This window comes from Globicephala melas, chromosome 17 (genome assembly GCF_963455315.2).
Source record: "Globicephala melas chromosome 17, mGloMel1.2, whole genome shotgun sequence".
Classification (NCBI taxonomy): Eukaryota; Metazoa; Chordata; class Mammalia; order Artiodactyla; family Delphinidae; genus Globicephala; species Globicephala melas.
Genome location: NC_083330.1, coordinates 78176050 through 78193239, shown reverse-complemented (window position 1 = coordinate 78193239; position 17190 = coordinate 78176050). Strand labels below are relative to the sequence as shown.

The following is a 17190-nucleotide window of genomic DNA, read 5'->3' as shown; positions in this document are numbered from 1 at the left end:
GTGTACCTTGTAAATATATACAATTTCAATAACGCCTCCACGTAACAGGATACAACTCAGGCAAACAACCAAACAAAACAGAAGACAAAACAAAACAAAACAAAAACGCCTTCCCTCTCCCTAAGGGAAGGTACTCCAGGTTCCATCCGTGCACTGTCGCTCTTAAGATATTTTCTAGAGCCGTCGCCAAGCCATCACAATATCCTGCAGTTTACGGACTAAATAACAAACATGACCCCCTGTAATGCAGCCCGTGTGATATTGGGATGGGGCTTGGGGAGCAGAAAACATGGAGGGAATTCATTAAATAGACAGCAGAGGGAGGAGACCCAGCAAGTCCCTGTGGCGGTTCTTATGGCCGTGTAACAAAACGCCCCCCAGCAATGGCACCAAACCTGCAGTCATGACGGGGCCCTGCGGGGACAGCTGGTCTCTGGTCCTGGGCTGGAGTCACCCGCAGGCTCGCTCAGCCACAGGCCTGCTGGTCATGCTGGCTGTTGGCTGCCCCCGAGCTGGGGCTGCGGGCCTGACACCCGCACACAGCCCCTCCCTGTGGCCCGGGCTTCTTCATGCTCAGTCCCAGAGCAAAAGCTGGGCAGAAATGGCATCCCTTTCTGAGACCCTGCCTCAGAAGTCACATAGCATCACCTCCACTGTTCTCTTGCGTCTGCAGGGAGCAATGGTGAGCCTGCCCAGGTTCAAGGGGCAGGAGAGAGGCTTCACCTCTTGGGAAGAGTGGCAAGGTGGCCATTTCTGCAAAGTCCGACTTCCTCCAATTCCCCCTTCACTCCCATCTTCTTTCACTGTGCGGGATCCACCCTTCCTTCTGCAGGGTCAGGGTGTGGAGATGCCTGCCTGAATGGGGCTGTGCTGTCCTCCACTGGACACCACGGCAACACAAACTGCTCCCACCTGAGACAGGTGGCCATCTCAGCCCCACTGCCGCAGAGCCAGTGCTGTGCCCGCCCGTGGAAACAGTCCTCCCGGCTGCTAACAGGGAGGCGCTAGTTTGGGTCCCTGGGATGGAAATGGTGTGACTCGCTGGGGGAAGTAACTTTCAGAGGCACAACCTCCATAGGCTCTGCCATGGGAGAGGGCGCTCCGGCACACCCCGTCCTGCAGGACGTCACCCCACCTCATGGGTGCTATTCCTGGAGGGGCCTTGCCGGGGCCTCTCCACCGTGCTCGAGGCTGGCTGCTTCAGGGTGATGGGGGACCAGGAAATCCTCTCGGCATCAGGCATTGCTTTGCTTTGAAAATGGTTTCTTGGCCGGAAGGTAAGGAAGGCTCTGGAGTCTCATGTACAGAAGTTCTTGCAGAGAAGTGGCCACTTGTCCTCAGTAGCTCAGAAACATCCAGCAGTCTTTCTAATCCGTTCAAGCATCTCTCTAGCCACCCTGCACCCATCCATCCATCTATCCATCATTCCATCCCCCATCTACCCATCCCCCTATCTATCCACCCATCCCCCCACCTATCCACCCATCCCCCCACCCCCATTCATCCACCCATCCATTCCCCATCCGTCCCTTCAACCATCCACCCACCCATTTATTCTCTCGACAGCCGCATGTTCTAAGCACCTGCTTCTCACCTGGCCTTGGCCCGGGAAGTAAGCCAGGACCCCTGCCCACCAGAAGCCCCCCTAGTGTGGAGGGAGATTCATACATGTAACAGAGAAGCCCCAGCACGCTGCAGGCGGCATGGGGGGGGGTGGAAGTACCCAGAAACAAAGGTGACCCAGAGCAGGTGGCTATGCGGGCTGGCTGGGGGCTAGGATGGCTTCCAGAGGAGGTGACGCCTGAACTGCAGGCAGGGCAGGAACCTGTCACCTCCCTCCAGCCCAGAGTCACCAGGCCACCAGGCATCAGAGACCCAGAGCCGACTTTGGCCTGAAGTTTTTGTTCTTCCTTTAACCAAATCCCCTCCCCCCTCCCCCATGAATTTCCAATTTAAATACCAAATTGTTTACTTGCTGAAATCAATTGACAAGGGATAATCTTGTATTTGCGATTCGATTGACTACGATACACTGTATGACAATTACAGCTTGAATGGATTTCTCTTTAATTTATTTTCCTCTTAACGTTCTCTTCTCCTGGTAATTCTGAGACTAATTGTTCTCGCCATCATTCTCATCAACTGCAGAAGGATAATGAACGGCTACAGTGCAGAGGCTGCGCTCCGAGCCGCCGGCCCTTGGGGCTCTGGCTCTGTGTCCCTGTGTCCCTTTCAGACTGCCCACGCCCTGGGACTGGAAGTTTCCACAAAACGTGTCTCCCCAGAGAAGGTTCTGCTGTCATGGCTCTGATGGGATCTCAGGATGGGGCCGGCCAGGAAGGCTGAGGCCCTGCCTGCCCGGCCCTGCTCTGGAATTGCCACCCGGAGGGAGGTGGCAGGAGCCCCTTCCGGCTCCGAGGGCCATGCTCCTGAGCGAACCTCTCCTCCTCTCTGGGCCTCAGTTTCCCCACCTGTGAGATGGGCCTTCCCTCCCCATCTCTGTGCCCACGCTGCCCCATGTCGTCCTGCCTGGAGAGCCCTTCCCATCCTGACGCACAGTCGCAGCTGCCCCGGGAGATGCTCCCTCCTCTTCTCGCCCTCCCACCCTCACCTCCAGCGGGCCTCTCAGCTCTGGGCTCTGTCCTGGGGGCCGCTGCGAGCCAGGCATGGGCCAACTCGGGGTGCAGGTGGGCGTCACCCCTGCCCCGCTTTGCAGATGGGCCACTGAGGCTCGGAGGGACCAGGCAAGGCTGCAGACTTGCCCAGTGCTGGCCGCTGGGCAGCGCTGGACCCAGGGTTGGATCCTTTCCCATTGGGCCACTGCCCGCCTGAGGACACCTGCCACTGCCTCCCTGGGGGCCTGCCAGGCATCCTGGTGGGGCAGGGGGAGACTTCCCAGAGCCCCTCACCCACCCTGTGCCATTCACTGGGCTCGAACACCCACGCCCTGCCCGCTGGGGAGGGATGGGGGAGCGTAGCCTCCCCAAGTGCCCAGATGGCCAGGTGGTGACCCTGCTGGTGAGGCCAGCAGGGCCTGAGAGGCCGTGACCCCATGGCCACCCGCCTGAACATGCCAGCTCCCTCCGGGTGTGTCTCTGTGTGTACACGGCTGTGTGCACGCGTGTGTGTGTGATGACGGCCGCTCAGAGCCTGGTTGTGTGGTGTCCTGACTCAGGCCCGGCCCGCCGGGGGGCCCTGGATAGTTAGTTCACTGCCTGTCTGGGCCTGTTTCTCATTCGTGACGCGGGGTGTGGGTGAGGGACGTCTGTGTGGCCTTTCACAGATGACAAACGTTGTCTGACCCTCACACACGGGTGGGGCAGGGGGCTAGTCACCCGCCTGTGGCCCAGAACCAGCCTCTGCCCCCGCTCACCCTCCACCCCTGCCATCCGGGCACTCGGGGGATGAGCAGCTTCCCGGGGCTCCGAGCGGATTCATGTCGACGTATCCATACAGTAGGTACCTGTGGAGACGCCTCTGCTGAAAGATCCTCACACAATGGGGACTTTCGCTATTTTGGGATATATGGACCCGTTCAGAAGCCGAGATGCCATTTCCATCACAGTGCCACGTCTGTGAGCAGGAGAGTCAATAGCAGAGGTGCGAGAAAGGGGGTGGGGACGAGCGGGAGGGAGCCGTGCTGAGCCTGGCACTGGGAGGTCAGCCCCGCAGGCTTCCGGAAAGATCGGGGTGGGGAGGGCGTCCCGCTTGCCGCCGCTGGCCTCACTGGAGCCGCCCCAAATGAGGTCAGCTGGGGTGTCGGGGCCACTGGGCTGGGAGATCAGCTGACCCCATGGGCCCCAGGGGCAGGAGAGCACCCCCAGGACGTGGCCACAGCCGGCCATGGGGCAGGCTCTTGCCCAGTCACTGGGGTTTCTTCCCGCCATTGTGTGCGATGGAATGGCACCCCCATTGCACACAAGCCCAGTGAAAACCTCGCAGTCTTGCTTTGCTGGGGGTCCACCCTCGGCCCTTGGCCTGCTGACCCGCTGCGGGAGGAGGGTCAGATTCATCTCAGAGCAGACGGTCGGAGCCCGGCTTGGGGTCCTGGCACAGGCTCAGATCCAGCTCTGCCGTTTCTCTGACACTCCAACCTCGGAGAGTCAGTTTCTCAACTTTAGCTTCCTTATCTGTAAAATGGGAAAATAATCCCTTTCTTTAAAAGTGTTGAGCAGATGACATTAGAGAGTCTCGGAAGGTACTCGATAAATGTGGCCCTTTTCTGCCAGCACTGCCTGCAATGGGCTGGGCCGCAGAGGGGGAGCGCCTGTCACTGGAGCTGGTCAGAGCTCGCTGTGCCCCAAGGCCTGGGACACTGGCAGAGGGGGCCCCAGAGGCCCTGCCACGTGGGGATCAAAAGAGAGTGCGAGGCCCCCCCGGAGACTGGAGTGACCCAGCCCTGCTGAGGACCACGGAAGTCCTCCTAAGATCACACTTCACTCTCGTGCGTTGCGGCCGGGAGGCACCTGCTCTGTGCTTCTGCCCCGAGCCGGCGGTTGAGGGGGCGGTGGCCACGGCTCCCGAGGGGAGCGCACGGTGCAGTGAGACGCCAGGGAGACTGAATGCAATTACACACCAGGTGTTATGTATGTGACGCCCTGTGAATGCATTGATCCCTCGGGGATCGGTTATGAGTCAGGTAACAGACCAGCTTGTAAATGAACTATATGGGACAGCGTAGGCAGCCTGGCTGGGTGTCAGCTTGAGGGGAATAGGGCAGATTCATGAGGACTTGTTTCAGGCAGGGTGGCCGCAGCACCCGCCGTTCACCCAGCACCATTGCCACTGCTGGACTCACACACAGACCCCCAGGAGCTGGGAAGTCCCACATCACGAGGGCCGCATGTTCCAGGGACTTGCCGGGGGTTACCTGTGTCCTCTCCAATGACCCTCACACCCAGGAGTCTGGCATCATCATCCCATTGCAGCTGGGCCAGCCAGGTTCAGAGATGTTAAGTGGCTTGCCCTGTGTCACACAGCAAAGGAGCAGACAAGGGTTTCAAAGTCAGATAGATGACTTGTGCCCCTCCCTTCCCAGTCAGCTCTTCTGAGCCGGGTGAGGGGGACAAGCAGGAATGGGGCCCCTCGGGGGGTCCCAGCTGAGCCCCCGTACTTGGCCTGTGTGACCTTGACCTCGGCACCAGGGCAGGGAGCCTCCCAGAGGTGTGCAGAGCCACACACAGGATCGCAGGGAGGGGATGAGCGAATGAATGGGGTGGGGGTCTGGGCGAGTCTCCACCTCTGGGCTCAAGACCTGCCTGGGGGGAAACAGGGGTCAGTGTGACCAGGGTCAGGGCTCAGAGCACAGCACTGAGGCAGAATGAAGTGTCCTGGGCCCCACGAGGTCAGATTTCTAATCTCCTTGGCCCCGTTGCTCCACCCCTTAGCTGAATATTTGACCAAGAACACCAGGAGGTGCACAGAATCTTCTGGCTCCGCCCAGGCCCCTCAGAGACAGGAGCCCTCGGCCCCTCCCCCTGCTGAGGTCTCTATCGCCGAGGGAAGCCCTAGGGAGCACCTTTGGCGGGGGTGGGTGGGTAGTGGGAGAAGGAGGAGAGGCCCGTTCATCTCTCTTCATGTCTCTCCCTCAGCTTCACCAGCTCCTCAGTGATCTTTATGGCGCTCAGTTATTATATCTTCAATTGATATGAGTGATCTCAATGGTTCTTAATGTTCCGTATCAAATCTCTCGTGTAAAGTATCTTTAATGTTCAGCGTGAAGCGCCTAGTCATTGCCAGTAGCGCCGCCACAGAGGCCTCGACAGGACCGTGAGTCCTTCAGGGTGGTAGTGAGGGGTCCTGGCCCCTGGGTCCCCAGGTCAGTGGGACAGGAGTCTCTCCCCAAATCCTGCAGCTGGAGGATTTTATGATGGGAACTGAGACTTTCAAGAAGAGCACAGTCGAGGTTCGAGGTTAGAGCAAACACATGGTGTTAGCTGTCTTGTTTCTGCTGTAACAAATTGCTACCAACTTGTGACTAAAAACAACACCTCTTCATTTCTTACGGCTCTGGAGGCCAGGAATCCCCAGATGAGTGGATTTTAGGGGCTGAAATCCAGGTGCTGGCAGAGCTGGTTTCTTCACAGGTTCCGGGGGACAATGTTTCCTCGCCTGTTCCAGCTTGGGGAGGCCCTGCATCCCTGGGCTTGTGGGGCATCAGTCCCGTCCCCGATTCATCATCACTCTGCACTCCTGTCCCCCACCCCACCCCTTAAAGGGCCTTTGTGATTACAAGTGGGGCCCCCCGCGTAATCCGGGGAAATCACCCTTTCAAGCCCTCACCATAAGGTAGGCCGGCAGCTGCTGTGGGACAGGATCCACAAGGCATGCAGTGGGCCTGCAGTGCGCGGCAACCCAGACAGCCCTGCAGGTGGGGAGGAAGGCCGGGGCTGTGGAGTGGTACCTGGGACCCCCATCCTGCCTCCCCCTTCGTGGGCTGGGGCACTGACCCTTCCCTAGGCCCAGTGCTTGTGGCTAAGGGCAGCCTCCCTCCTGAGATTCCTGTGGCCTATGAGTGACCCCAATATGGACAGCGAGGACCTCGCCTCGGCATCCAGGGCCCGGACAGGCTCTGGCCCAGATGTCGCACACTCTGCTGCCCCAGCGTCCTCCCACAGCCCTTGCTCTCCTGCACACAGCCCTGCACACTCAGTGTTCCTTTGGGGTGCAATCCCCTTGCATCCCTTTTCCATGGGCAAACTCCTATTCATGCTTCAAGACATGGTTTTGGTGTCTCCTCCTCCAGGAAATCTTCCCTGATTGTGCCCACCCTACACAGCTCCTCCCACCCCTTGGGGGCTCCCTGTGAGCTGTGCCCTTGCCCAAGGCTGCTTTCCCTGCCCCGAGCAGCTGCCCGACCTTTTCTAGGGGGGCTTTTCCCGGCTGGGCTGAGGAGCTGCTGGTGCAGGGCTACCTGCTTGCATGGCCCCATTATCTCACATGTAATTGATGCTTCCCATCACTCTCCTGTCTTCTTGGAACAACTTCAGGGTTTATTGAATCTGGAAAGAAAAGAGAGAGAGAAAAAGAGAGCCAGGTACATTGCACAAATCAGTGGTTCTGACAGTTTTATTAAATAATGGGGCAGTTTGGTCATGTTGTAAAATAAGGAGGCAGGGGCCAGGGCTGGAGACGCGGAAGGAGGAGTCTGGTCTCTTCCACAATTGCCCTTGGGGTCTCCTTCATCTGTGGAAAATGTGGGTTCAGCTCCAGGTCTCCCTCCCAATTGGCAGCTGGGCGACCACAAGCAGTGGCCAGTCCCTGAAGGCCCGGAGCCACCCTCGCTCCCCTCCTGGGCCAGGCGGCTGCCGTTCTCCTGTCCTGCTGCCAGGGTCACTGAAAAGTGCCGGGAAGCCATGTGACTTTCACAGGGAAGGAGAGGAGGGCAGAGGCCAAGGGGAGAGCCGAGAAGGGGGAGGAACCCATGTTAACAGAGGCTTACTGTGCACCAGGAACCAGCCACTGGGCGCTAGTGACAAGGAGCCCCTGGCAGACAGGGCAGCCCCCAGCTCCAGGTAGGCAAACAGGCTGCATCCTGTGGGGCGGCTCCCTGAAGGTGGGCACTGGCGCCAGAGCCGGCTGTGTGGCGCGTCGGTGCCTTGGCTTGTGTGGCCCTGCTGTGGGGTGACCACGGTGGACCAGGGGCGTGGGGTCGTGAGCCCAAGGATGCCCCCCCGTCTCCATCCCACCTGACGCCTAGGGAAAGCGAGGCTCAGACATGTGGCCTGAGTCCACGACGCCAGCTGCCTGTACCCGGGCACTGGGGTGAAGTAGAGCCAGTCCCCCACCTCGAGGAGCTGCCTGAGGAGGAGACAGATGAGTGCAAGCATGGAAGGTCCTGGATCAAATAGCGCGGCCCATGGGGAGCCTGCGCCATTGGTCATGTTTACCCATGGTGCCTGATTTTCACACTGATTCTCACCCCAAGCCAGTGAGGCAGTGGAGTAGGCACAGTTAGTGGCCCAGAGAGGTTATGACACTTGCCGGGGACCACACAGCTCAGGAGAGTCGGAGACCAGGCAGAGGCAGGGCCCAAGCCCTCTCACCCAGCAGTGCCCCTATGGTACCTGCAGCACCGCCCCACGTCCCCCAGGGGCCCTGAGACAGCAGAATGGACCCTCACCTGGCGGGAGCATCAGCTGCTTCCTGCCTTGGCCAGCACCATTCATCACGGCACGCCAGGCTTCTGATGCTGGTCCCCGGGCGGGAGAGGCAGAGACAAACCAATGGGATATCAAGGGCTCCAGCAACATCTTGGGTAATTTGTCCATAAACCAGAAATAATTGATCTACAGGCTGGCGAGACACCCAGCAGAATACCAAGGTGTTTGCGGCTTTTCTGCTTACTAACCCTCAACTCTTCTGGGCAGCTGACGGGCCTGGGGTCTGGCTTGGTCTTTGCAAGACTGGCGGAGTCCCAGGGGTCCAGGGGTGGGTGGGCCCTTCCTCTGGGAGCCCCGGGGCCCTGAGAGGCCGAGGCAGGCGCACCCTCACTGGTGTCCATGGAGCCGCGCTGGTACATTGGGGGCTGGGGTCACAGAGGTCAGCTCACCCCTGTCCATGGGCCATGCAGGCAAGATTCCACTGAATTACAGCCAAAAAAAAAAAAAAAAAATCAGAACAAAATAACGGTCAGTAGAAAGTGACTTTCTCATTTCCCCGACACACAGGCAGCTCCTCAGCGTGGGAACGGGTGGGGCTGTGGTTTTGTGGAAACGGCAGCAGAGCATCTTGGGGTGTTCCCGACAGGGAACCGGGACCCTGCTGCAGTGGCCCTGGGAAGGCGGCTCCCTGTGTGTCTGCCTCCGTGCCTGATTCCTTCTTCAGGGGCTGCAACCAGACTCAGATTTGCTTCTCCTCCCACACGCTCCCCTGCAGGTCCCCATCCCCGCTTCTCTGCTTCAGAGCCCGGGGAGCACTGAAGAGCCCGACCCCTAGGGCCTGCCGTCCCGCCTAGGGCTTTGGGCCAAGCTCCCTGGGTCCATTGTTAAGTCACTCGACAAACACGCACGGGTCCCTCTCTGAGGTGAGCCCTGTGTGCCGGCAGAGCCCCTATGGAGATCAGACAAAAACCCCAGGAAAGGACCCAAGGGGCTGGTGCAGGCCCGGGGAGGACGCAGGGCAAGGAGCCCCGAGGGGGTGGGTTTCAGGTGGAGAAACCGAGCAGAGGCCCAGGGTGGGCTCCTTCTGCTTCTTTAGAGCCTGCCACCCGCAGCCTGCCATAGGCACCAAGGCCACCAGGGACCTGGGGCTCGGTGGGGGGCGGCGGGTGGGGGTGGAGGAGCCTGTCCTGTCCCACGTGTGTGCCAGCACCTGTGGAAGGGAGATGAGCCCCCTCGCGGGACAACTTCGCATCTGTCTACTCGAGACCTGTGTCTCGCCCCAGGGCCTCCAGGAAGGAGCACTGTGTGTCTGGGGCTGCTGACAGGACCAGGGGCTCTGGCTCCCTGCTGGGCTGACCTCCCACCTCTGACCGCTGACATGCTGGAGCAACGCCAGATGGACAGATCGCCTGGGCGGCAGAAGACCCGAACAAAGTAAGTTGAACGCGTCTTTGAAGGAATCCTCTGCCCGCCCCCGTGCCGGCTCCCTCCCTCAGGCTGTCTTCTCTAAATAGACCACAACATGGTGATTTTATGAACAAGTCGAGCCATGCATTATACATTTTTATGTTCTTAAGTTAACAAAGTGACTTGGAATCTAGAAAAGGCACCAAAATAAGGATTGCATTTATTTTTGCCTTCCTGAATGGCCCTCTCATCCCTTGCTGTCCCCCCCACCCCCCCCACCCCCGCCACCATGGCCCTGGCTGGGCCCTGGCTTCACCTCGCCCCACAAGTCTGGGGCCAGCCCCATCACGTACTGGTGGCCAGGTGACCCTGCCCCTCCCCCCAGCCTTCTCAAGGCCCCCTGAGGCCCTCTGACGTGCACATGCTGGGCGGAGTCCCCAGTCTAGCCCTCGAGGCCTGCAGAGTTCAGTCACCTCCGGCATCTCCCATCCCTGAGTCTCCACATGAGACGTACTGATCCCTCTCCCCTCCCCGAATACTCCACACCTCTGTGTCCGCCTAAAATGCACCTCACCTGCCCTTTGATCAGCTGGTGAACTCCTCCCCATCCTTCAAAACCCAGCTCAAATGTCCCCTCCTCTGATGAGATCTCCTGTCAGTCAGCACGCTGACAAGAGCCCGCCAACTCTTCTCAAAGTCAAAGGACAGCTTAGACTGCCGGACCAGCGAGTGCAGACTGGGAAGGGAGGAGTTGGGGGTGGTGGTCTGCAGAGGCTTAACCTGAGAAGATGTGGAAGGAGAGACAACAGCCTGGGGGTGAGGGGCCGCCCTGGTTTGGGGTGGCTGGCATGGTCAGCAAAGATGAGGTCACGGGGGTCCCATGCCCCAGCATCCTGTCACCACTGAGCATGCCCTGGCGTTGGCCTGAGTGCCCGCGGCCTGGAGGCCCACTCAGCCCCAGGCGCTGACCTGAGCCCTGCCCTCGTGGCCTTCTCTGGGCGACGATGATGTCAAAGGCCTGGGCGGGGGACAGTCTGTTCTGGGCTGCCCTGGAGGCAGAGTATGTGGCTCAGAGTTCAAAGGCGAGCTGTCCCTTGCTGAGCGTGTGGCCCTCGGCTGGACTGGCTCTCAGACCCGAGGCCGCGGGGGCCCAGGGGTGATGCTGCCCTGGGGAGAAGCGAGGGGGTTCGTCCTGTGTGCCGAGGCCCTGCTCTGGGCTGGCGCCAGGCCTGCCACTGGACATTCATTTTGGTTTCCTCCGACTGCGGCCGGGAAAGTGAAGATGTGAGTGCCTGCGTCGTGGTGCCCTCACCCTGCGCCCAGGAGCCTGGGGCAAACGCTGTGCCCTGGGCCTCTGAGTGGGCATCATTCTGCTAATGGGGGCATTTGACAGCAGGCGGTGTCCGGAGAGGAAGGCCAGGTGGGCCCCAGGTCGGCAGCCAACCCATCTGGGATCCAGGCTGGTGAGCGGGGTGAATGGCGGGTCAGCAGGCTGCCGGCGTCTGCTGCCCTGTGTGAGCGCGGGGCGCCTGCTGACTGCAGCGGCATCCGAGGCCCGCGCCCTCCCAGCCCAGGCCGGTGCGGGCCGGGGCCAGTGCGGCTCAGCAAGGAGGGGAGGACAGGGGGCCAACTTTCTCCCCAGGACCAGGGCCCTGAGCTTGGCCTATGGGGGCCTACCTGTGTGTGTGTGTGTGTGTGTGTGTGTGTGTGTGTGTGCGTGTGCGTGAGCACGCGTGAATGTGCTCGCATACGTGTGTGAACAAGTGTGTGTGCACACGTGCGCGTGTGCACAGATGTGTCCGTGTGTGAGTGTGGGTGTGCGCGCCCGCGAGTGTACACACAGTTACCTGCTTAGCGCAGACGTGTGGCTCTCTGTGCCCAGCGCTCCCACTGCCCTGCGCTGACCGCAGCCAGGCGTCCAGAGGAGGGTGTCCAGCTTCCTCTCGGGTCTTCGGCGATTGCTCCGGTGGGTGGGTCCTGAGCCCACAAGTCGGTCTCCCCGGGGGTTTGGCCTTGTCACCCCTCCAGGAACAAGGTTGGGGCGGCCCGGGGGCCCCGGCTCCTGCCCTGGGGAGGCCCCCCTGGGAGGAGATCAGCACAGGGCGTGGTGGACCTGATGGAGAGCGAGAGGGGCCCCACCTGGGAACCCGCTTTGGGCCTCTCCGCCCCCAGCCAGCGGGCTCATGCCCGCGCCCCGGCGTCAGCCTCCAGCGTCTTCGGGGAGCGCCGTGGGGCTCGCGCAAAGCCCGCGCTGCTGGCCACCCTCGGGTCCAGCGAGGCTGCCTCTCCGGAGCAGGTCCGCGATCCCTCGCTCAGAGAGGCCACTTGCCGCCCTGCCCCTTGCTCTCCTCTCACGGGAGCAGCTGACCTGCCAGCCAGCTCTGAGCACCCTTCAGAAGGACGCGTCCTTGGGTGGACCTTGTGCTTCTCCCCGCAGCTGGGCTCACAATCTGAGTCACCGAGGGCTTAGAACAGGGACACTGAGGCCCCGGGGGACGCCTTCCCCTCCGATCTCACTACGCACCCCCCGCCCCCCATCCAAAGAGGAGGAGGAGGAGCCTTGTCTTCCAGTGGGCGGGGTCTGCACGCGGAGGGGCCGCGGGTTCTGTGGCTGCTCTCCAGACCTTCGGGGCTCATCTGGCCCCGGCCTGTGGGGCTGGGGCACAGGGAGGGGACTTTGGCCTCCAACGGGGCCCAGAGATCAGCTACATGTCCTGAGCTGGATGGGGGCCCCCGCACAAACCCATCTAAGCCCGATGAGCCTTTTGCTGTCCTGGCTCCAGGGTGCACCCATCCCAGCTCCTCGGGGAGCCCTCGTCAGGGGAGGGCCTGGGCTTGGGCACCGTTGGGCATTCCTGGGTCCTTTCCTCAGACGCTGGCGCAGAATACCACCCTGCATCCACTCCAGCAGGGCATCTGTGCGAGCAGTTGTTGAGTGGTGAGCGCTTTGCTGAATTCCCCCGCTGAATGACCTCGTGAATGAACGACAAGGTGGACGCAGGGGGGCAGGGAGGGGGGAACCTCCAGGCTGCTCCCCGTGCAGGGGCTGCTCCGGGGCTCCCTTGCCGATGGCTGCTGCGTTCCGGCTCAGGCAGCCTCTGCTTCTGACCGCTTGCTAAGCTCCAGGTTCACCCCCTTTCTGGAGATGCCCCCTTGGAGGGGCCCGAAGCAGCCCCCGTGTGTCTGGCGGCCTTTCTGGGCACCAGCCCAGCTGTCTCTTGTTTCCTGGGTCTCCATCCCCACTTTGGTATATTTTTCCTCCATCAATGGTATTATTTACTTGCTAAAAATGTTCCCCTCCCCATGCTCTCCAGGAGGCTTTGATAAACAAGGCTTCCTACCTTCCGACTGACCCCCAGCCTCCCTGGGGAGATGCAGCGGGCCTGCGCCAGCCCTGGGGGAACTGAACAGCCGGCAGAGGAGAGGAACAGACGGAAGCCCGGGCCAGGCAGGGGCAGCCTGAGCCAGTGGAAGGACCCACCCTGCCCCCATGCTGTGGGACTTGGGCAGCCCTACTCGGCCTCCACAGCCCTGAGCCGTCAGACCCCACGAGTGGGAGGGACTGTGAAAGCGCCCCAGCCCACCGCCCCCCACCAGAGGGTTGAATCCTTCTCCCGAGTCACCAAGTTAAACCCTCTGAGGATGGGGGCCCCCCAGCTCACCGCCACCAGTCCCCTGAGGGCCTGTGCCCCTGGAGGGTAAGCACGGGATGGGCCCTGGACATCCGCCCTTCCTGTGCGGCATGCAGGGGGCCCAGCTGTATCTCTCAGCTTAGAGCTCTGAGCCGGCCCTTAATCCCATGTGGGCCACTGTCCGTGAGCAGGCGGTCACAACCTCAGGGTGCAGAGATCCCCAGAAGCCTTTATCCTGTACCCCAGGCCCCAGAAGGAGGCCAGCCCTGCCTCTGCAGAGTGTGCTGGCGACGGGCTCAGCAGGCCCGAGGGAGGGTCCCCTTGAGCCCTGCCATTTGAGATTCAGTTATGACCTGCTGTGTGCAGGCTCCGTGCTGGGTGACAACCAGGGGACAAGGACGTAGCCCTGTCGGCAGAGCCCGCGCAGGTGGGAGCAGACAAGGAGACGGAGGGCTGCGGGCTGGGCACAGGAAGGGGGGGGGTCAGCCGGAGGAGGTGGACCAATGCTGCCCCCGGGTGGGCAGGATCCTGTCCCCCCCTCTTCTCCTGGGGAATCCCTGGGATGGGGAGCAATCACAGAGAAGCCCCTGAGGGGAAGGGGGTGGGCTCCCGAAGGCCTGAGGAAGCTTGCAAAGGGCCCAGGCTCATGCGTGGGTGGCAGGGCAGGGGCCGCAGCCTGAGCGTGGCTCTGGCTCTGGGGTTTAGGGGAGGGCGGGGCAGGGCCCTCAGGTAGGAAAGAGCAGGTGTGGAGTCAGGAGAACATGTTTGCATCCTGGCTCTGCTGCTCACCAGCGATGGTCTGGAGCCTGGCCCCCCTGGATCACCCCCACTCTGTCCTCATCTGGGAAATGAGCTGCTTGGGCAGTGGTGTGCCTGAGGCAGGCAGGAAGGTGACAGTGTGTGGGAGCTGGGGCTCCGGAGACATGGGGTTCCCTGCTTCTTCTCCAGGCAGGATGGGGGCAGGGAGGCAGGCAGACCTTCAGCCCAGATTAGCAATTCAATCATCCACTCATTCTTTCATTAATTAATTCATTCAAAATCTTGATTGAACATCTACTGTCTGTGGTACAGTGTTCTAGGTCCTGGGTATTCTCCCTCTCCTGGGAGAGAGAGGCAAGAAAGTAGACACCAAACCAGCCATCGGAGAGGTGCTGTGGATACATGAAGCGGGTTAGAGACGGCTGATGGGAGGACTGTGCTGCCTGAGGTCTTGGGAGCCTCCCTGAGGAGGGAGCACGCGAGCTGAGTCCTGAATCCAGGCCAGTGAGGGTCTGGTAAGTCAGGCCGCTACGGGTTGGTGGGACCCTGTCAGGACTCACTGGGATGATGATGATGCTGGTGATGTTGGTGATGCTGGTGATGCTGATACTGATGCTGGAGATGATGATGTTGATGATGGTGATGATGTTGGTGATGATGATGGTGTTAATGGAGATGATGATGTTGATGATGGTGATGGTGATGATGATGGTGATGATGATGGTGGTGATTATGATGGTGATGATGATGGTGATGGTGGTGATGAGGAGGATGGTGAAAATTAACATTTATTGACCTTAAATAAACGGGGGGTCCCACACTCTGCCATGTGTCATTAACTCATGCAATCCCCACAGTGAGACAGATGCTAGTATCTATCCATCTCACAGATGAAGAGATTGGGGTCCAGAGAGGAGCAGTCACTTGCTCACGGTCCCATGGCTACTAGCGATGGAGTGAGAGTTTGAACTCAGCAAGACTGACCTTGGAACGCCTGCTTTTAACGAAAATTTCTAGAAATACAGCTGGCTCGCTTGCCCCCTGGGCTCGCGCTCCCAGAGATGCCTCCACAGCAGCCCGCCTGTGCTGCTCTAATCATTATTGGGAATGGCTGGATTCGTCTTTGTCAAGCTTGCACTTTCCCCCAAAGTTTGGAATAACCTCGACATTAATTTGCTGATTAAGTACCCGCAGTAAGCCATATCGTGTGAGCACCTGTGATATCCTAATACATTTCCAAGGAAATTATTGTAATGTGCTAAACGGGAGATTTAAATGTTACTTGTTCCCCTGCAATCTATGAACTGTTTTATGAAAAAGTCATAACTGAAATCATTGAAGTGTCAGAAAGAAAAAAAAAGGATAAGAGCCAATCAACAATTCGCTCGTCACTTACACATCGTCCTGATTTTATCCGGTATTTTGGCAACTCACCAATCCTTGCATATCGCTCTGGGCAGAGGGAAAGGGGAGAAGGGAGGGAATCACAGAATCACCGCTGTCACAGATGCGGGACCTCCGTTACCTCTGCTAAGCCTCTGACTTCATTCAGGTAGTGGGCTCCGCATCCCCAGAGGTATTCACGCACCCCATGCATGGCCTCCTGGACTAGGTGCTGATGGAAGGATCAATGTATTCTATGGTTGGTGACCCAGGAGAGTCCCAAGGTTCCTTCCAACCCTGAGTTTCTAGGATTCTCAGAACTTAGGTCTGGTCCAGAGAAGCAAAGTGACTTCCCCATGGCCACACAGCAGAGTCCAAATGAGTCCAGATGTTGGAGTGTCTAGTCCTGAGTCTTTGTGGACTGAGTTCAGGGAGAGAAGCTGGGAAGGATTGTAGTGGGCGGGGTGGGGGGGGTCAGATGTGGTGGAGATGGGGAGAGAGTGGAGGGAAACCTTGACTGCTAGGTCAGGGTGTGTGTGTGTGTCTGTTTAAGAGCTTTGAAGAGTTAGCTCTGCAATTCACAGGGGTGCATAATACATTGAAGGAACATTGAGTGGCGTCAAGGCCAGAAATGATCTCTGGCCAGGAGCCCAGACTCTATCAAGAGCCTGGCTTGGACTGTGGGGCCGGCAGCCTGAGGGAGAGTCCAGGTCTGGGCTGAGCACATCTGGCCTGAGTCTCGCCCTCGGAGCCCGCACTACCGGTCAGTAGGGGAAGCAGCCTGTAATATTAGCAGGGTGTAGTAATAGCAGGGTGTAACCATAGCGGGGTGTAATAATAGCAGGGTGTAATATTAGCTGATTCTGGCGGTCCTACCAAATTCCCCAATTTTTCCCGCCATTTCCCGACAGCACACCATCAGTGAGGTTATGGGGGGTGGCCTGTGGGGCAGGCACTGCCCTCTGCAGCCTTGTCTGGGGGCTCTTTCGACCTCGGGGCTCAGAGTCGCCAGTGGATCTGGTTAACGTGCAGTATTTTCACGGGACAAGCCTGGGTGGAGCCTAAGGCTTGCAGGGGATGCCGGGCCCACATCACCTGCTCGTAGCTGCCCAGCACCCGGCGAGTGGTACGTTTTTTCCCCAACTCTCAGCCCTTTTAGACGGGAGAGCGTGGGCAGTTTCTAAAGCTGCTGGAGCTCAGGTTTTAAGAGGCTGGGATTCGCAGTGTGGCGTCTGAGACTGGCTTTGCCTTGGAGAGGGGCTTGGATCGAGCAGCGGTCTGGAGCTGTAGACTGTGGTCCTACCGCTCCCTTACTGTGTGTCTTGGGGTAAATGAATAACCCCCCCTGGACCGTCCCTTTCTCATATGCACAGTGCGTGTAATACCCAACTACAGCACCACCTGACACTAAGCATAGTCGCCGTAAGGATAATAAGACGACCAGGAGAAAGTTCCTGGGAACTTAACGGTGAGGCAGGGAGATGAGAGGACATTCCTAGGGCTGCATTAGGAAGGGCGCAGAGGGAGGGTCGGCAGGATCGGGGTGTGCGAGTCCTCCCACCTCTCCCCACACACGCTGCCGGCTCCCTGCACCGGAAGGATGCTGGGTCCCTGGGGCTGGGCCTGGGAAAGGGCCCAGCTCGAGGGCCCGCACCTCTGGACTCACTCCTGGTTTCCCAGATGCTCTGGAGGGAAACCCAAGGTTGCGGGGGGACACCTGCCCTTCTAGTCTTCACAGCTACGCAAATAACCCCGCTTTGTTCCTAAAACACTTTTCTTTTACCTGGAGTGCTTGTATTCTGGCTACAAATGGAAAGACTTGTTTTTTTTTTTCCGTCTCCATAAATAAATGGAAACTGTGAAACTAAACCTATAGGGAGAGGAGCCGCGTTATTTTCTTCTGGTCT

The 17190-nt window shown here is 59.5% G+C and overlaps 1 protein-coding gene across 2 annotated transcripts in view; it reads left to right on the top strand.

Annotated features, from left to right (window-relative positions):
- Positions 1-15719, top strand: part of TSNARE1 (t-SNARE domain containing 1) — a 145895-nt gene extending 130176 nt beyond the window's left edge. The window contains exons 13-15 of one of the 2 annotated variants that reach the window (XR_009559570.1): positions 9386-9536; positions 14213-14415; positions 14758-15719. The gene's annotated coding sequence lies outside the window, so the exon portion shown is untranslated. Of the gene's footprint in view, positions 1-9385; positions 9537-14212; positions 14416-14757 lie in introns of those variants that run through there. The other variant, XM_060287404.1, reaches the window with a different exon arrangement.
- Positions 15720-17190: the final 1471 nt, after the last annotated feature.